This window comes from Neopsephotus bourkii, unplaced genomic scaffold, assembly GCF_033783945.1.
Source record: "Neopsephotus bourkii isolate Nb327-2 ecotype Australia unplaced genomic scaffold, CSIRO-AGI_Nbou_v1 NB_1655, whole genome shotgun sequence".
In the NCBI taxonomy this organism is placed as follows: domain Eukaryota; kingdom Metazoa; phylum Chordata; class Aves; order Psittaciformes; family Psittacidae; genus Neopsephotus; species Neopsephotus bourkii.
In genome coordinates this window covers 4,222,428-4,243,549 of record NW_026902129.1, presented here as the reverse complement: position 1 = coordinate 4,243,549, position 21,122 = coordinate 4,222,428, and the positions used below count along the sequence as shown (strand labels likewise).

Below are 21,122 nucleotides of genomic sequence, written 5' to 3'. Positions count from 1 at the left end.
TCCTATGCTCTGGTAAAGAAACCTCTGGTGACCTGACCTCAGAGTACTAAGAATCCCAAAAACCCTTAAACTTTGTTCTGTCTTTAGTAGGATATATTAAAAGCTTTTTGTTTCCTTGTGCTGCTGTTCTGTGGCATGTGTGTTGAGCATCTGAGCTTTCTGCCTGTGGCCTGGAAAGGTCAGTGGCTTTTTAGGATCTCAGTTGGAAGACAGAAGATAAAGCAGGACTGCAGATTTTGTCATTGCTGTGTTGGTTACAGTTTCTAATACCTGGACTAATAAAAGCCATTTTGTAACAAGTAAGACCCACAGATTGCTGATAAATAGTATTTCCCAATGCTTAAACAAAACCAGATGTCTCATGTCCCCAGCATGATATGGAAAGATCAATTATCTTCAGATATTGGGGATTTTGCTCTTACTGCTTGTTTATTTCTGAGGTTTTCGCCTCATCTTTTCAAGTCATTTTCTAATGGGGCCAGCTCACCTATTTTAGCTTGTCAAAAAAAAGTGACGTCAGACTAGTTTTAGTCTACTGTTAAGAGTTACAAATGTAGTTTCACAAATCCGGGACCTTCCGTGTAGCTGTATTAGAGACATAACTGGTTAAAGCATGTACATTTCTACACCACAAACGGTTATGGGTTAATAATGGTTTCATCTGACACTGAATAACTTCCTCGAAAACAGAATATCCTAAGACCCACTACTGTGTTTGTGAGTGTCAGGTGAAGGTTATTTTTAGATTTGTGACAATGTTTGCCCTATAGAAGTGGATTTAATCAGCCAGGGCTGATTGGATTAAGCAGCTGTTTACTGTGAGAATAAAACACTGAAATAATGTTCAAGAAGGACGGGATGTTCCTTTTGCTTTTTCTCTCATAGGATGAGTTGCAAAGACCCCGCAAAAGTAGTCTGTACTCACAAAACACTTCAGTGGAGTCATTTTACTGTTGAAAGGTGCTCGTTGGTGTTGTTTTGTGTTGTTTACTCCTTCCAGAATTTCTACTCAACTGCAAATTCAGAGGAGAGTTTATGCTGAGGATGAACAAAAGGCAATTACGAGATGCTGCACCTCTTGCAGACCGAGAGCATCATCCAGCTCCACGTGTTGTTCTGTGGTACTGGCTGTCACCCTTAGCAGTATTGCTGAAACAACCCCTACATCCTTGCACAACCATGCTAAGTGCTGCTTGTCCTCCAGCTTAGGGCACCAGTTTCTTCTTGTCTGCTGGGGGTTTGACCTTCCTATTCCTGGTAGTCACCTGCAGCCTTGTCAGATGCTTGTGACAACTCATGCTCCACTGCAAGGAAAGGACACCAAAGATCCTTGCCTTTTTGTTTTGGGGGTTCCTGAGGGGTGATGACAATGTGGAGACATGGAGAGAGGGATGTCTCTGATGACAAATGTCTAGGTGAGCACAGACAGTAAATTTTGTGGCTTCTACATCAATAAGATAGCTGTGCTTCTGTTTTGTTACTAAATTTGTTAGCTGTAGGTTGGACTCAGTCTAAAAGTTGGGTCTCAGAATGCTTTAAAATACTTCTGACTTGTGTATTGCCATATTTTTATTCATTTTTTAAATTAAATATGCACTTTGCAATGCTTCTTGACCAGTTTTCCTTAGTCACTGAGCGCTTTACCAATCCTTTTCCTTGTGCTGCAGCTTGAGATTCTAACATATTCCATGGCCTGTTTCTTGGATTAAATATATGGCCTTAAATTGTGATAAAATAATGCATTTCTCATAAAATCTCAAGATTTGCTCTACACTTAGCCAGAATCAGAACAATTTTTCTTCCTTACCGATGACAACTCTCATCAATCTTTTGCAGATAGACAAATGAAAATGTAAGTTGTGATCCATGCAAAATATTATAGCCATAGGTTGCTAGAAAAATAACGTTTAAGTTCAGCTAACTGAAACTTTTGGCCTCATTCAGTAATAGATGCATTCTCCCTACTGCACCCATGATGCTGGTGAGCCTGTAAAGCCTAGATCTAGCTTTTGGGTTTGCCTCTCTTACTGATTTTGAAAGGAGAGTGCTAAGGAGTATCTGCATGCCATTGTGGTAGTGCTAAAGAGTATCTGTATGCCACTGTGGTCACAAATACTGTCGAACAACAGCAAGAGATTTATACAGAAACAGCATAGCTGGGTTCAACCAGCTTCATGCTGCGTTAGGAATACCCCTCTTCCTGCTCAGAAGTTGCAGGCAGGTTTGACCCTCTTTGCTAGATGTCCCCTCTTGCATGATTTAAAATTAAATATGATCTTTGACACACTTAGCAAAGCCCCTATGGCTACCGTGCCACCATCAAGGTTTGCAGTTCCTAGCAGACACTTGAATTGAAGGAACTTCAGCACATCTGAAAACTCAGCATTTCTTTTGCGAAAGGTGTTAGGGTTTCACTCTTCCAACCCCAAAAGGGGTTTTTTGGCTTCTCTTTCCCACCTTCAGCTGCTGTGTTCTGGGGCCCGTTTGCATGTTGTAGTAATTATTGGAGAGCCCCTGTGATCCCTAGGGTCTGTTTCTGCAGACAGAGCTTTCTCTGCCTTGTTATTTACTTGCCCACTCATCTGAAAACCTGGTGAGTAAAAGATGTGGAATAATGCTTCATTCAGAAAGAAACTATTCATGTTCCTGATTTGAACACTGTTAACAAAATATCATCTATTTTAATAACAACACAAGTGATTCCAGCAGATATTACTGTAGCTAAAATACCTGCAGTAATAGACCTAATATACTATTTATTGCACTTTCACTTAGTACTTGTACTTGAATGACAGTAGTCCCACTGCGAAGCAATTGGTATAAGTTGGCCTACTGTGCTATTATGTTTTAATGTCCCTTACCACATACTTTTGTACTCCAGGAAACATTTTCAAACAAACAAAAAACCAACTAGGTTTGGGTTTAAAAATATGTATTTATTGTGTATACATGTATATATTTATATCTTATATTTACGTATGTAAAGGCAATTTGGTTGAGTGACAGAATCAAGCTCTGCATGACACACCGTGTGTATGTGCATTTGCTCTGTGTGAACTGCAAAATATCCTCGTGGGACTAAAAGAAAATACAACAAACTAGTATAGAATTTGGAACAGTGCTTTCCTTGGTGAAGGGGAAAAGCTATCACATGATAAAAATAGCTGGAATCAAGCTTATAGCACAGATAAGCAGCTTATATTTTCCAAAAATGTGATTAATCAGAGGATTATTTGTGCTGTATAATGTAACTGTATACTGAGAGATAGACACATCTCCTTCCACAGGTTGTTTCTAGCCCCAATTTTTCATAATCTATAGTTTTAGAGAAAGTATCTGAAAACCAAGAGACTTTAGCATTGCAAAAAAATGCTCTGCCTTGACACAGCATAAGCTCAGAGCAGACACTCGTGCTGCCGGAAAGTGTTTTCGATGCTACGGAAGAGTGACTATCCCTCTGGACCCAACAAAGGTCCTTCAGTCTTTGAGTAATGGAAGGCCTCTGATGCTCATTAACTGTACCTCACTCTTATCCCTGTTGCTCATCAAAGCACCTTCTTTGACTTCCTTTCTTAGCACTTTGTACAATGGTGTTCAAGTACGTGTTGCATATTTGCCTCTTCCTTTTTATCCCTTTTCCCTCTTCACTTTTCTTCTGCTCTTAGGAGATGGTGCTTTGAAGACTGGTCGCTTGGGATGCTCCTAGGCTGCCTGCACAAGTGCTTCTGTGCAGTGACTTGGCTACTTTTAGAGACAAAATGAGCTTTTGTTCTCTTTTCCACTTTGCTTGTGAGGGTGCAAGGAAAAAGTGAATCCATTCTTTTATTTTCTCTTTGAAGCACATATATACAAGAGTATTTTGGTGGAGGTCATCATCATCTGAGGAGGGGAAGGGGGCAGCTCTAGGGCCACCTGATTTTTCCCAGCTACCTCCTCTTAATATGTTCAGAAAATATATATTTAATTGGTTAATAGACTTTTTTATATGTGGCAACCCAGCCTGGCAGTAAGATCTTGAAACCTCTGGTGAATGGCCACTATGCACATGCAGGTTGGGTGTGAAAGGCCTGTGAAGAGTCCAATCAGTCATAGCTGTTCCCAGTCATAGAATCATAGAATCACAGAATAGTTAGGGTTGGAAAGGACCTTAAGATCATCAAGTTCCAACCCCACTGCCATGGGACACCTCGCTCTAAACCATATCACCCAGTCCATTGTATGTGGGACCTCAGACCATGGATGAAGTGAGTGAAAAACATCCAGGTTAGGCCAGGTAACTGTGCATGCCTGCATTCTCCCCAGGGGTTTACCCAGGGGGAACCTCGTAGTTCAGCTCTTGTCAAAGAGGCAGCTAACTTTTATCAAAAGTCACCAAGGAGAAAGGGAGAAGCATCTGTGCAGGAAATGCAAGGCACAGTCAAGCGTGGCATTTCAATGTTGGTAGATACTGAGCATAAACACGTGGCACATACACTGTCTTCTGGGTTTGGACTTTATGAATAAGCATGAGAGATTATGAACTGTAACTGCTTTTAGAGAAGGTTGTTAGATGTGTTTCTAAGGAGAAAGTAATCTGTCCCGTCCCAGGTCTGGTTAAGGAAGAGGTGGCACTGTTGGTTAGTGCTGCGGAAAACCATCTTTGGGTTTTGTGAAAAAGAAAATACTTGCTTATAAATTCTCACCATCTTTCCCAAGAAATATTTAAAAATGATACATGAGTTTCAGCTTCCATTGAAACATCTTCAGTCTTTTTATTCCTCTTTTTGTTCCAGCCTGCCATACTGCTGATCTGCTCTTCTACTAACAATGAAGAGGGCCCCAAAAACCCAGGCTGCTACAAGAGGTAAGAACAGCAAAGCAAATGGTGTTGCAGCACTGCAGATAGAAGGGCTTTAACTCAACTAAGAAAAGATCTTCGTGCACAAAAAGTCTATAAAGGTCTGCTCTATTTTGATTTCAAGAATTCCAACGTCAGGTTGTATTATTATATAAAATGACTTTAAGAAAGCTGAGTTATTTTCTTTGTATGTTGGTAAAGCATCAAAGTGTAAGCCTTACATAGGAAATAACAGAATGGACAAATAAACATTGAGTAGGGCTTTTGTAATTGGTGGTAAATTTACTAAAACATAAAATCTGTTGCATCTTTATTCTTTTATTTCTACATGTGCGTTATAGTGCTAATGTATATTTAATCCACAGTGTGGTTATTGTTTTTTGCCTTGTGGAGTAGTAAAAAAAAGATTAGAAACAGATTTCTGTTTGACAGATGCTGTATCATTTGCAGCTCCGCGTGTCAAACCTACACATCAGGGTCAAAATGTATGCAAAAAGGATATAATTTGGATTTCTGCTGTGATTTAAAGTATATTAGAATAGAAAATCATCCCTTCCCGCAGAGGGGATGGGGGTGGGAAGCAAAAGAAGTTGGTAGAAATAAAGAGAATGCTGTTTAGTGTGTTTCACCTTGGTTATTACCCTTACTAAATAGAAAGTTTTTGCATGCAACAAGCAGTAAAAAGAACCTGTTTGTTTTCTTGTGAATTACGTATACGTCGTAGTTTGTTTAAAACCAAATGTGGTAACTTAGAATGGAAAATGCACCTCCTCTGAGCTCCTCAATCAGACTGACATTTGGAAGACTTAAAGGAAAGCGAGATTTCTAATCTGTTCTGGCAATGCCATCATGCTTTCCTACATTTATTGCCATTGCCCTAAGGAAGTGACAGCCTTATGTGTTCTGCTGTCTACAAGCAAGAACTGGAAAAGCTATCAGATTAGCAGAATACGAAACTTGAAATGTGTAATCAGTGTTTGATGAGGAAGGTGGGAGAATAAGGATGATTTCAGTAACTATTAAATCCAAAACCTTGACTGTCAGGCCATCGCTCACTCTAAATAATACCTCGCGCCAATGATAGCTCCTCTAACTTGGACTGAAAGAATTGTGCCTTACCTTCATGCACATTACCATAACAAAACTTAATGTGTCCCCAAGTCAAATAAAATCTAGCTTGTGCCTTTTGGAAATAATAATAATTTTTTAATAGTAAATAATAGAAAATGTTTTAATCGGTTTCGGTATTTTAGGAGAATTAACATGTTGAGCTAATCAGAGCCATTCCTCAAGGGATCCCCAGGCAGGAGCAAAAATAGATGTTTAAAGCCATGTATAAGACAAAGAGAGTTTAATTATTTAATGGGGATTTTATAGAATAATAGCAAGTGACTTAAAGCCAAACAGATTTCTGTCAAAGCAAGGGATGGATCTGAATCATAAAAGGCAAATGCTGTGGAACCTCCATCCCAAAGTCTGACAATGGCCTGTGGGATTTTGAGCTAACAAAACTTGCAGAGCAAACAGTGACCATTGGGGAAAATAGCAGTGACATAAAAGGCCAAATGAGGATCAATACAATTAATAGCTCACTTTCCTCAGAGCTATTTCCATGCCATGTATTTGAAGCAGATTAATAGACAGGCCTAGATTTTTTCAGTAAGCAATTTCTATGGAGCTTGATTCACCTTGAGCAGAAAGACAAAAGGCCTGACACAATTCACAGGCTCTGATCCAGATACTTTTCAACATGGAAACATAAAAGAACAGGAGGTGCAAGGAAGAGAGAGGTCTAAAGCAGGGAAGGAATAAGTAATGTGAATAGTACAATGTTTTATTTCCCTGATAAACTCCTTTAGAAAAACTGTCCATTTACTTCTTGCAAACAGAGACTCCCGCTGTGTAAAGCAGCTAGGTATGCATTCAGAGTTTTACATGAATGGAATATATGGCTAACAGCCTGACCTGTGTTATTTTCTAGCTGTTCAAGTTCTGGCTGCAGGCTGGCTGAAGGAAAGGTTTTTAACTAGTAGCAGTTCAAAAACATGAAGGAAAGCTTCCAGAAATAGTCTTCCAGAGAAGACAAGCTTGGTTTTGGTGTCGTTTCTGTCAGCCCTGTCAACACAAGTTTTTTTTCTTTTATTTGCTTCTAACCCTGCTCATAAGTGGAAGCTAAATGCTTTTATCTCAATTTAGCTAGTATTTAATGGACCTGTGAAAACACAGATGTTTAAATATATGAGCTCTTTACAGGTCTCCATTTAAAGTACAGGCCTGAATTTAAAATTTGGTGACAAGGACTTAACGATTTTTAGACCAAATAACCTGGATTATGCATTACAATGAATAATAGTTCTTTAAGAAAGAACTGTCTTTTTTATGTAGTATTTTAGTTCTGTGTTTAAAGGTAAAATGCTAAAAGTTTGCAGAATTAACTGTATCTGTTAAAATCCCATTAAAAATTTTACGCCACTGCAGTTTATTAACACTGACAGAAATTTAACACCTAGCGTACGGTCCCTATAGCTGCCTTCATTTATTATCCTGGCCCTCTAATTCACCGCTTCAAACTGAGGAACATATCATACAAACCGGAATTGCTGCTAATAGTGGCTAATAATGTGACTGATGGTGGCACACACTGTCCCTTCCTCACAATAGGTTTATTCATCTATAAATTGGTTTATATGTTATTTAATTAGGAATACCTCATATTTATAGACTACTGGACTTGGCATTCAAACTGAAAAGTAGAAGAAATGCAGTAAAGTGGAAACAAGCCAGGTGGCCCGCAGCAACTGGGGATGTCCAGGAAGGCATTGGATAAGTTGAGTAGGATAGCAGGAGCAGAGTGACCGGAACAAGCTGCCCAAGGAAGTTGTGAACGCTCCATCCTTGTCAGTATCCAAGGCCAGGTCAGATTGGAGCAACCAAGACCAGTGGAAGGTGTCCCTACCTGTGGCAGGGATTGGAACTGCATGAGTTTTAAGGTCTTTTCCAACCCAAATCATTCTATGATTTTATAAATGTGCTAAGGAGAGGTAAAATGCTTTACACAGATCTAAGGAAGAATGATACCTCTGAAAGCTATCTATTTGATAGAGGAAACCAGAAGAGGCAAAGCTTTTCAGGCATCCTAACACATTTGAAACAGATGTCAAACACGCAAGACCAAACATCTTGTGCAATTTCTAATTTGAGGTCAAACTGTAACAGAAATCAGGGCCCCCCCAGGATTCTCAGAAATACTTCCTGTACATAAAAAATAAATGCAGAATCGACATGGCAGACTAAGGAAGACATCCAAAACAGGCCAGATGTTTTCAGGGGAGGGAACAAGAAATGTTAATGCATTAGATAAACAAGTCTTAAAACTCGGATGAGCATACAGAAATAGAAGAAGATCAGACACTCAAAGGAAAGTCTAAATAAGACACCAGAGATGGTTTAGAAGCAGCAGGATGAAACAATGTGTGGGATAAGGAAAACAAAAATCAGTTTTAAGAAGTGTCTGGTGTTCAGACAGACTATATTTAGAAGAAACAAAACCATCTTCTAGAAAACTCAATAGAGAGACTGAATGCATCTGGAACTAAGTTAATAATGTGGTCTTGGACAACTAGTAAGAAGAGGGCTTTTTGTGAAATGAATCCAAAGAAATACATGGGAGAACTGGAAGACCAGTTAATGTTAATGAGATCTTTATAACTTGTAAAATGAACCCTGGTGCACAAGGTTGTGTGCTAACAGCAACAAAAGCTTTGCAGAAAAGTTAGCGTGATAAAATAGGGAATGTTTGAGGAAGAGGGCAGAGAATTCCTTGTATAAATGTGTATGAAGGAAGGTTAAAAAAACCCCAAGAGAACAACTAACCTATGTCAAAAGCTTGTTTGATGAAACAAGAATGATAGGCTTCTGAACAATGGTTTTTTGCTATCTAGAAGCAGCATCACTGGAAAACTGTAGCTTTTGGAGATGAACTCTCAGTGTCTGTGTTTTCTAAATGGGACATATTAAATGTTGTTATGATGGGTAAAAGACCACAATTAAGTAGTTACAAGATGAAATGGTTTGCAGAGGAATATGATCGTAAGTGGGATCATATTCAGGGCTTCTAAACTCAACAGTATTATGGAAAGTGCTGTAGAAAGTGACAGGAGAATGCTTTGAAAAGCCGAAAAATCGGATTCCTATGTGGCATTCCTGAATTTCAGGGCAGTGTCCTTTGAATTTGATCTGTCACCATCTGAAAAGTGATTTGACAGAAAGCTTAGAGCCAGACCACTTGATTGTGTAACCTCTTCTTTTAACTTTTAACAAAGTCTTACTTTGTGTCTTTCCTGCTCCCAGAGATGTTGCAAAGCTAAGAATTTGCTTGTGTGCTGTTGCCTCATTTCCAAACAGGAACTTTGTGGGGAACATGCACAGTATGGATCCATTGGATGAACCCTAATATGCAGGGTCCCCTGAGCTACAAGCAGCCCACTTCAGCCTCGGGGAACCCTCACCCAGGAATAACAAAGCCTGGAGGTTTTGGTGAAATGCACTGTGGGTTGGAAAGCCTTAAGCAATGATTTCTTCCCTGCAGGAAGGAGGAGGAAGCAGATCCTTGGACTTTGCCAACACAAGTATTTACCAACAACTGAAACACTGGTGTTTTATCAGCATGATTCTCATGCTAAAGCTTAAACACAGCACTGCACCAGCTACCAGGAAGAAAATTAACTCTATCCCAGCCGAAACCAGGACACAACAGTACAAAGTCAAGCTCTGTCTTCACTTCCAGTTCCTCTCAGGGCAGTATGGGCAGCAGAGAGAGACAGCAAGATGGCACAGGGAGCCCCTCCGTTCACTTGGAACAGCTTGCATTGGGTCCTGCAAAACTGTAGAACAAAGTGACACTCTCTTCCCCAAAATCTTACATAGCATCAGCTGTTCCATCTGCCCCAGGAGGAGGAGAACAAAACACTGGTGGCTCTGTGTCTGAACCAGAGCGGAGGCTGTGGCACCATGGTCATTCAGAGACAGAACTAACCTTCTCATCCATGCCTCTAGGCTGATGATTTTGATGAGTGCATGCACAACTCTTTGGGATACAAATTGGTACCTCAGCCTGCAGCTGATGGACAATGCTCTAACTGAGGACCTCTGAGGTCTTGGAAATTGTTTTTCGAGAGGAAGGATTTCTCATAAGTGGATTTTTCTATTTTTGGTAGCCTAATATATTATAATAATATATAGTAATATATAATAGTCAAAATCATATTATTACAATACCAAGGAGCTGGTAGGGTTTGTCCTTTTCACTGGATCCCAGGGCTACTGACCTAGCTGCAAACTAAGGGAGATACACAAGAGTGATGTGTTGCATACATAAAGCACACATAGGTGTATGTAAGCCTGGAGACACTTTTTCATAAGCTTTTATCTTGCACATCCTCTGTTGGAGTAGGTTGAAGTGTTAGAGTGACTGGGATCATGCTCTTGCTTAGGAATGAGAGTGTAACAAGAAGCCTTTTCACAGTATCAAGAATACTCCAAAATGTCAGTGTTCATTATGTGTTACCAAGCATTATATTCAGATGGCACAGTGCAGAGAGGTCCTGCTGTGCAAGGTTCTATATATATACTCAAAGGAGAGAATTCATGCCCTGTGAGCTCACACTCCAGGGAAGACAAACAAGAGGTGAGTAACAGGAAGCATTTTTATTCTTGTTTTACAAAAAGGGTATGCAGAGGTTAATCACTTGCTGCAGTCGTATGAAAAGCACATAGTAACATGAGATCATATAAGGACTAATTCAGTACCTTCCATTAGAGCATAATTTCTTTTTGTAAGAGTGCTGTATGACTCTATCATGTAAGAAATTAATATGAATTTTCTGAGGTCTCCATTATGATGCGTTGTCTTTCCCACGTGAACGAGACAGTCCTTTAGGTGAGTTGGATGCAAACCTGCAGTCATTTAACATGGGCTGCTATTGGCTGCAGATTTAGATGACTAAGCCCACCAGAGGCCATTTTATCATCCTTCACGTTTGGGAATAGATGTTATAGAATCATAGAATCATAGAATACTTAGGGACTACTAAATGTTGTGTGGGACTAGACTGAGCAAAAGAAATGAATAATTTGGCATTCAGTTAAGTCATCATCACTGGGTGTGCCTGAGGGGGTTGCAATTAGTCAATAGATTGCAAAAAGTAATAATGTGAAGAGCAAGGTAGGTATTGAGCATTTTCCTCATTGAGGGATGTTACCTGTGATGTTTTCTAAAGCTACGTTTTGAATAGTAAGGTGATGGATAGTGAATCATTCCACAAGTCGTCCTGTTTAGGTCTTCAGCTTGTATAATAGAATCTCCTTTAACACAGCTCCTTGTTAACTCATTGAGGAATTTCAAGACAGGGAGATAAAAATAGCCTTGCATGCTACCAGAAAGCAAATCGATTTTTGTCACAAGCAGATGTATTTATTCCACTGGAACTCTCAAAAGCTTTCTGTGGATTTTATGGCTTCTACTTTTCTCCCTTCATTTCCATCAACCTGTAATTAATCTGGGGAATGTTTGCTGTGCATCACTGGCATTTGGTACTCTGTGAGGCTGTTTTGGAAGCCTGCCTCTTGCAGACATTAAGGAAGGAATTGTTTTTCAAGGCATAGTGGGTATAAGAAATTAATGTCAGGAAGAACATTCTTGGCTTTTTTTGTGCAAAGTGTCTACAACCCCATAAATTAAAGGCAAGAAATGAGAAAGAAAGAGTACACATGAACAGTGGAAGAGAGAAGTGGGAACAGGAGATGTGAAAAGCATTTCCTTAAAGAAAATAACCCTGTCCTCCCCTATACTGTTATATTTGAACATGTATATATACAGACACCTCTTTCTGAAGTGAGGGGTCAGTGAAAACTATTTGGTTTTGAGTTTCTCCTTTAGTTTCAGGTGAATTTTGCACGAAATGATATTCAAAAATGTCATTGGATATATGCTGTTAGAGTGGCTGGATTGCAACAGTAGGGAAAAAAAGCCATTTTCATTACAAAAAACTCAGAAATTCAAGGAATTGGAAAACTTTGGTGCTCATTAAGAAGAAACTGCTTTTTCCAAGTTTAGGAGCTAAATGGATGAAGCCTTCGAAGTATTCCTACTTTAAAAATGAATTGATTAAAGAGAACTTATGTCACAACAGTGCTGGACAGCAAGTTGCAAAGCAGTGACATTTGCTTGGATTTGAAAAGGAAAGGAAAACACTGATTAAGGAGCATATGAAATATGAGTATTTTCTAATGCATTCTGCTTGCAGCAAGTCTGTAGGATAAAGTTCTGCACTATGAACACATACTCAGGCTGTAAAATAGGCTTTACAGATGAGCCTTACTCCCAGAAGTACTAACCATGCAGAGTGATGTTCTTGCTTGGGCTTCTCAAAAGCATAGGGAGGAGCTGATTGGGTTTTGGTTTGGACATTTCTTGTAGGATGCATTTTCAGAGAATAAGGTAGGAGCACCATGGACAAACAAAGTCAATACATATCCATCTGAAAGAGAAACAGTGAGCAACCCACGCTTTCAAAACTCAGGCACCCAAACTCTATTCTTTTTCAGTGCAGAGTCTATTTCCCTTGAGAAGGCAGATTCCTCTGTTCGCTCTCTGCAGGACAGGTACTTCATTCCCCTCCCCATCCCAGCAGCCACACCGTGTAGCTCTTCCTTCTGAATTCACATCTCTTGAGCCTTTGTGATTAGAGTTGTGTTTTGAATTCTAGATAAGCTCTTACCAGGTCTTATAGGGAAGCATTAATACCCTCCGTCTTTGCTAGAGTGAATTTGCTTGATAAATATTAGTTGTTTCTTTAATGACCACATCAGATTGGTGTCTCTTGTTTTTCCAAGCTGATTATCTGCAGGGAGATTTTCCTCCTTCTATATTAATTTCAGCTGATTAACTTCCAGCAAATAAGAGGATTTTTGCTGATAGCACTGTACAGTGCTACAGCTGTTAGTACTGCTATGTTGTCTCTCATTTCTCACTTTGTTCCCAAAGGGCATTTGGTTCTCTCTACATGATAATCCATTTTTCCTTTCTGGTGGCGTCTTTCAGGTCTGCAACAACCACGTGTTTTATTTGTAGTTTCAAGTCTTTTCCTTGCGTAAAGGTCATTAAAGAAAAGCTGAACACAGCATGTCCTAAGACCTGAGATGTTCTCCTAACAGTTTCCCCCTAGTTTGGAAGTTCCTTTCTTTACCACAGTGCCACTCATCTCCCTTTGCTTCCTAAGCCATCTTACAGTCAGTTTTCTAATTCCCGGCTTCTCTACTCCAGCAATTCCTTTGACTGCCTTACTGAAATCAAGGCACATTGGTTCTAGCATGTTGCCATAGCCTACAGAAAGCCAGTACCTTCTCAAAGAAAAGTAACATCTGTACTGGCATGATCTGCCTTTTTTCTATTCTCCATCCAGACTGCAGCAACAGTTGTTCTTTTGGGCTGATCAGTGGTTCTTGAATTCTCCTGAAAGGAAATTACAGCTTTTATTGGGAGCTTCATCTAAGAAAAATCTTTGGGATGATGTGAAAATAGATTTGAAATATTCTGTGAGAAAGACAGAAGTGGTTGCACTGCTACTGATATATTTTAATATCTCTTTAAATCACAGCCTTCTCAGAAGCATCAGCATTCAGGCTGTGCTGATACCGGTACTAGTGCTGTGTAATGATTACAATGCACCTACTCAGATGAGGAACACAAGATGTTGTAACAAGAATCCTCATTACTGGGCAATGAAATATGGAGAGTTTTCTGTTTAGCAAGATTTCTGGTTTATTTCTGGAGCAAAGTAAAGGGGCAGGATTGTTCTAGCTTCTTAAGAGAGAAGAAGGTTTTGATTATTTGTGATCATTTCAGGTAATGATTTTTAACAGGAGGGAGGGTTGGCGAAGTTGTAAGAGAACTGAAGGATTTGTCTGTTAAGGCTTCACAATAAAATGTCTAGCACTAGAATTTGCCATTTTGAAGCTGAATTAAAATTGTCTCTAAGAGATGTGTAGACATGTAGAAAATTCTGACTCCAAAGTTCTGTGGTTTTCTAACACTTGCACTAAAATGCTGCATTAAATTTGCATCATAAGCTTTTAAAAGATGTATTCAGTAAATCTAGATAAATGGTCTTGAATGTCATTCCTTAGGGCACTGGAGGAGCCTTTGTCTTGCTCTTGAAAAAATGTTATCTACCTATTTTTTCAATAGTAAGGCTGTCAAGATAGATGGAAAAAATAAAAGCAAACACAAAACCTGAGGGTACTCTGAATGTTCTGTCCAGAAATACACAGGAACAGAAACAAGTGCAAAACATTAATAAATCTAATCCAAAAGTCATTAGTCATCTGTGGTCACTGCACAGAAAAAGACCAATACCTATCATAGTGACTTGATTGACAAGTCTATCCAGAAGCTCTGTAACAGCAATTAGTAGATGTTAACAGATTGAAAGTTCCCTCCTAGCTTACACCGTGGCTGTATGGGTTTTAACGTTTTCTTTGTTTTTTTGAACTTGAGATAACGTTCTACCTTTTTATTCTTTACAGATTCCAGAAGAAGGAGTCTTTTTTACACTCCATTATTGCTGGATTTGGGTTTCTGTCAGTGCAAGAACAAACAAACAGTATTCAAAAGATCTTATTTTACTGCCAGCTAAATTCACTGAGCGTCAAAGTAAGTGATTTATTTATTTATTTATTAAGCAAAACCAACTTGGTTGCCAAATCACCCAGATTCATATTACAGTGGGAGGGTGGGGAAAGTTGGAGGCTAAGTTACATGCTTGGTTCTTCTTTTATTTAGCTTGGTTCCCCTGTTAAATGTGACCCTGTGGCGGTTTATGGCCCTCATACGGTATACGGCTTGAGTGAAAAATAGATCCATTTGACCATAGTTTCAGGGAATGTTTTTCTAGACTTTTACACTGCTGAAAGCTTTATTGCTGCTGTCAATGGGAGAAGATACAGACTTTAAAATAAATCTGCTCAGAATTTATCTGCTGATTGTCTCAGCTTATGCCTGTGCTTCCTATGCAATTTCAAACAAACCTTTAATGACAACAAACCAGGAAGATTGCTCCTAGTTAACTTGTCATAATTATTAGGATAGCTAGCCAAGAGTTTGTTGGGTTGGGGCTTTATTCTGGGTTCTTTGCCTGCAAGTGCCCCTTTCTTTTCCCCCTAAAATTAGAATCAAGTAGATGTGGAGTGAAAAATGTTTCTGGTTTCTAACATTTCAAATTGGATTTAGAGGATTTTTCACTCTTTACCTGAGATCAAGCCTATGTCTTTTAAAGTTCATGTGGAAAGCCACTGAAGGCAAGATATTAATTTGGTGGCTGAGAGACCTTAAATGCAGTAGGCTCAGCTATAAAATGAGCAAGGCTCACACTTTGATCTTATCTTCACAAATACTACGCTAGTCACAAAAGGTAAGTTTTGGGTCAGTGGGCTTTTTTGTCTCTCTTCTCCACCCAGTTTTGGCAAGCAAGTGCATCCCACAAGTGATCATCTTGGGCCAGAGAAGTACATTAAAAGCCCCATGTTTCCACAAAGACTTTTTTTCACAAAACCATTTTTCTAATTGAATAAAAAAAACCCCAAGAATCTTTTCCAATTTTTCTAATAGTGAAACAGGCACTCCAAATTTCAGTTACGTGCACATCTTGGTCACCATCTGTATATTCAAAACATGAGACTCTGGCCTTGGAAACCCTAAAATGTGGATCAAAAGAAAGGCAGAATTTTTTATTGTTGGTTGGGTGTGTGTTGATTCCTAATGTAAAATGTTTGAGGAATCCCTCTAGTAATTCACTTGGGCCTACAGGGATGCTGGGAGAGGGACTCTTCATCAGGGACTGTAGCGACAGGACAAGGGGTGATGGGTTCAAACTGAAACAGGGGAAGTTTGATATAAGGAAGAAGTTCCTTACTGTGAGGGTGATGATGCCCTGGCACAGGTTGCCCAGGGAAGTTGTGAATGCTCCATCCACAGCAGTGTTCAAGGCCAGGCTGGACAGAGCCTTGGGTGACATGGTCAAGTGTGAGGTGTCCTTGCCCGTGGCAGGGGCTTGGAACTGGATGATCTTAAGGTCCTTTCCAACCCAAACCATTCTATGATCCTGTGATTCTGTAACAACCCTGCCTTTTTGATGTTTTCACTTCATCAGCTGAGGCAGATCCAACTATAAAATCCAACATTCACCTGCAACATTTTAATAAAGGATCATAGAGGATTGTGAGCTCATAAAATTGGAAGTAATTTATGCTATTGTTAATGCAGTTTCTTCTGGAACATGAGCAATATATTGATATTCTGCCGCTAATAGGCCATTCTAGCAGGATTCAATGTATAATGACATAAATAAGTCATCATGGAATGCAAAAACCAGTATTTCTTTTAGGGGAAATCTCAACAGACTCTGGTCTGGTTATTCAAAAAGAAGGACCATTGCATGCTGTTTCTTATGTCAGGGTTGTAGCTGCTGTGAAAGGGAGATCTCCCTACAAAGAACATTCACTTTCTGATTGAAACTTCATATGTTGGTGTTCTGTATCAGGAGGGGATGAACAGCCCCAAGGAATGCAGTCTGTATGCAAAGCTGCCATTGGCAACTCCATAAGCAGCAGAGAGAGTGAGATGGCAAAAGTCAGCAGGGAATACCTTAGTATATATTGAGCTGCACCAAGGTGGGTAACAGTCCACGGAAGATGCCCATTCAGCATGCTAGAGCCCACACTGGCCTCTGAGCATCTTGTTGCCCTACAGATGATAGAAAAATAACTTAAAGTCACTACTGCTGCTTCTTATTTCCCTGGGATTTTTCAGTTTAGAAACTGATGAGAACCTGCAGTTCTCTCCTTACCAGCAGCTACCAGGCACACAGGAATGCAGAATAAACAGGAATTTCATTACTCCAGGAGCTGACTGCCATGAGTGAGATTGACTTCAGTTCCTCAAGCTTAAACTATCATGAGAATTAACTACAGTACAACACCCTTGCTCCTTTGTCACTGTGCCTCATGGTGACTTGATGAGATCATTTAACCCAATAATAGGGGAGCTTCAGAGACAGTCCAGTCCTTGGGTAACACTAAATTCTGTACCTTAAATACTGAAGAATCTACTGCAAATAGAAAATCAGGGCCAGACTTAATGACAAACAAAATTCGCCCAGATGGAGTACTCCACTACCATGTCTACAACCTCTTCCATACACTTCAGTCCTTCAGGGATGTTGCTGATGTGCGTATGGTAGGCTGCACTTTGCTGTGCCGATATACACTTTGGGGCAATTGCCACTTGATATAAAACGCATATTGGTAGGCTCTAGGGTCCCTAACTAAATCTAATAGAAAGGCTGTAATCTGGACCATTTCTTTTAAAATTTATCTTAACATATCTTAATGTATGCCCAGCTTGAGTATGATCTTTTCATATTGTCCTGGGTTCAGCATACATACATACACAAGTGTATGGGGCCAGATGGGATCCGTGCTGAAGGAGCTGTTGGAAGTGCTCACCAAGCCCCTTTCAATCATTTATCAGCAGTCCTGGCTAACTGGAGAGGTCCCAGTTGACTGGAGGTTAGCAAATATGACAGTCTCTTTTCCCATGTAACAAGCGATAGGGCAAGAGGAAATGGCCTCAAGTTATGCCAGGGGAAGTTTAGACTGGATATTGGGAACAATTTTCTTCACAGAAAGCAGTGCAACAGGCTGCCCAGGGAAGTAATTGAGTCACTGTCCCTGGAGGTATTTCAGACATACAGATGTGGCACTTTAGTACCTAGGTTAACAGTTGGACTAAATGATCTTGAAGGTCTTTTCCAACCTAAGTGATTCTGTGGTTCTATGATTCTTCTGTGTCTTTCCAGGCTGTATGAGACTGCAGGTAGAGGCAGGGTACTGCAGCGATTTCTTATGCTTGTGCTTTAGACTGGGACTTTTCCAGGCTTCTGAATCCAGCAGCCTAAATTGTTGACAAGTGTTGTTTCACAGTGAAATAGCTGCTGCTTGTTACTGTTGTGCAGTGAGGGGCAAAGCATTCCACACATCACTTTTGAACTGATTAGGCACGCTTTGAACAATGAGTGTTAGTTCTAGAAGAATCAAAGCACTAAATTAGCAAAATGTTTCTAAGCAAGCTAGGGGAATTAAAATGAACTTAGGGAAGAAAACCAGATAGGATAATCTACATCTTCTCATACTTGCCTGGAATGCACATGCAATAGGTTTGTGGGAAGAGCTCAGAAAAATCAATACCCCAAATGAAATATCATTGGAATTCTCATTTCAGCTGTGGTCTCAGTGAGGAGCCATAATGTATCCATGAATAATGTTTAGCTTCAATCTCTTTTACAGCCGTTCCAAACAGATGAGCAATTTTTGAAAAGCAACTTTTGAAGATGCACTTTTGCCTCTTCATCAAAAACGTATAAAAATGAAATATACTGCAGTATTTATTGCAATGTATTACAAACCCTCATGGTGATCCAATACAGATGCTTCTTTTTCTCTGTGGCACCGACCTTCAAAAGTGATGATGTGAAGAGCCCCAGATTTTATGACAGCTTAACTCAGAATACATTACAGCTTCTATATTAATATGTATTTGAAGCTCCGCTGTAAACTTTGAATATGAAAAGAAGCTCTGTACCTTGTACTACACTATAAAGTTTAAATATAAAGAAGTTCATGGAGGTATAAGCAGGATTTAACAATATTTATGTGAAATGAAATTCCCCTTTTATCTTTCCCTACCACAGAAATAGTTCTTTGTGGGTGTTCCATTAATTTTGCTAAGTGAATCTGATTATCAACAATGTGAAGGGCACGAGAGAAGCAATACATAGACCTGTGCAATACAGCCCTATGTAGATTTACTGGTCAGTCAATAGTTAAGGTTGAAAGCAGGGTTACAAGATGTGTGTGAGCATCAGCTATGAGATGCAGGCTGTAGCTGTCCAGACTTTGTGATCCTGCCCTGTCAACTCCAGCCAAGCAAACAACTCCAACATTGGTCATTGAAGGACATTTGCTGTCCCTGTCCCAGTGGTAAAAAGCTTGAGAGTGCTACAGAAGTGATTCCTTTCCATTGTCTGTGATGGCCTATGGCCCTTACCCCTTGGAGGTGCCGTTTGGCTCCTTCTATTACAGGACCCAGACTTAAAAGGCACTGTAGCCACAGCCAACAGCTCCAGGAATGGACACTCCTCTAAAGGAAGGAGTGACACTAATGGCTACTGCTATAGCCATGCAGGTGCAACTGTGCTGCAAACTTCAGAGGTTCCCCAGAAAAGCAAAAAAAGACACAACCACCATTCCTGGAGAAAGGTGGACCTCTTTTGGAAGCCATCACTTAAGGTTGTCAGCTTTGATTCTGCACCTGGCAGCATTTTGCTGCCAGGAGGAAGGGAAAAGATGAAGCAAAACAGATGACCAGGAATGGTGTTCATGGAAGCATTCAGGGAGGGCATGGTTTGGCCTCCAAACAACTATCTTTAATTATGTTTGAGTTCTTTCTTTGTGTTGTTTAACCTGTGTCTCCTCTGTGTGTGTTGCTCCCACGTGTTGCATGCCCGCACAGCCTGTCAAGTATGAATTATGGCTTTGCTTCTGTGGGCAATGCAGGGAGACAGCTCTGGCTGAGATAGTGCCCTCACCTCTGCAGCTGAGGCACGACTGATAACAGGTTGATGAATGGTGCTGGCTTTGTAATACTTGATCCTCACCCATAGCTGTGCCAAGTGGAAAAAAAGCACCTGAATCCATGATCTCCATCACAGAGACAAAACAGACAGGATTAGAGGTTTGTCTGAATAGCAGGTGGAGATACCCACTGTTCACCTAGGAATGTCTTTATAAAAGAAAAGCTTTGGAGGAACTAGAGGTTTCCCCAGTGCATGTGATTCCAGATATTGAGGACTCACTGTTCCCTCATCTGTGATTAGCTCAGCCATTATTTACAAAGGCTTGATTGATGGCTCGTGATGGAGGGAGAGCCAGCTGGGTAGGGAGGAAGCCATGTCCTGCCTAAGGGAGCTACCACCTTCCCATTGCCTTACTCTTGTGCAGAGGCCACAGGGTACTCATTTCACCACCTCCTGGTTCAGATACAGGGTCCCTCAGAGGATGTGCATTGATCGCAGATTCCATGTGGGCTTCACATAGCTCACTGGTGGAAATAGTGAACAGCAATTTGATTGTGCAGCAAGTCCAGAGGGAGATTGGAGATCTGTAGATGTGAATGGTGAACACACTTCTGGGCACTCCTCTCAGTTTAAAAATACTATCTGTAACTGGGCTAGTCTTTTGGAATGGATGGCCTTCCCTTTTACAGATGGTTTTCAGCGCATCCCATTTCTTGGATGTGACAAATGTTCATCTGCCTTTACCCATTGTGTCTACTGCAATAAATTGAAACTTTCTTATTATCCTCCTGTCTGGACCCAATTCCGATGTTTCTATTATAGAGTCACTTTGGGGACATTTCCACATGCTGTTCCAGTAGCTCAGGTACTGCTCCCAATGTCCAGTTGGAAGTAAGATGATTATGGGCAGTGTGGTGCTGAGACTAAGCAAACCAGCTTGGAATATGTTACACCCCACTCACTGCTGGCTAACAAGATTGCCTGATTTCTGATTGTTTAAAAAATAGGCTTACCTACACCTACTTACATGTGGTCATTAGAGATGCCTCCAAGTTCATGCACCTCTCTTTGTCCTCACAGAGAGAGAATATTAAAAATGTCAGCTCAGTTCTTTGGCATCAAATGTGTGTCAGTCAGAAAATATTAGCAGGGATGAAGGTGAAGATGAACCACAAAATGAAGTATGTTATGTACATTATAGTATATACAAAGCATGCAAGTTTATAAACAAAACTAATCTCTTTGAGAAGGGATAAATAAAACATACAGTGTCCTTTTCAGTTCAGGCTTAATAGCAACTTTAACAGTATGCAAGTTGGATTAACACCTTCTGCAAAGAAATGCATTTGATCGTGTATAACACAGTGCAATGAGAATACAGAAGATTCTTCTCTTTCAAACCTGCCTCGTTTCCTCAATGGGATTCTGATATCTAGGCTATGGAACAAGGATCAGGTCCCCCAGAAAACAAGTTTGGTGCCTAACACTTAAGAGAAGTGGAATTTAAGTTTCCCAGTCCAAAAGCAAACAATTCACACCACTTTTATTTAACTCATCGAATGTCTGACCATTTCCCTGACCTCTCAAATAAGAGC

At 40.2% G+C, this 21,122-nt stretch overlaps 1 long non-coding RNA gene across 1 annotated transcript in view; it reads left to right on the top strand.

Moving 5' to 3' along the window:
- Positions 1-14,426: 14,426 nt before the first annotated feature.
- LOC133223811 (uncharacterized) overlaps positions 14,427-21,122 on the top strand; it is a 104,218-nt gene continuing 97,522 nt past the window's right edge. Inside the window, exon 1 of the long non-coding RNA XR_009728685.1 lies at positions 14,427-14,549. This is a non-coding gene — a long non-coding RNA (uncharacterized LOC133223811). The remainder of the gene's footprint in view (positions 14,550-21,122) is intronic.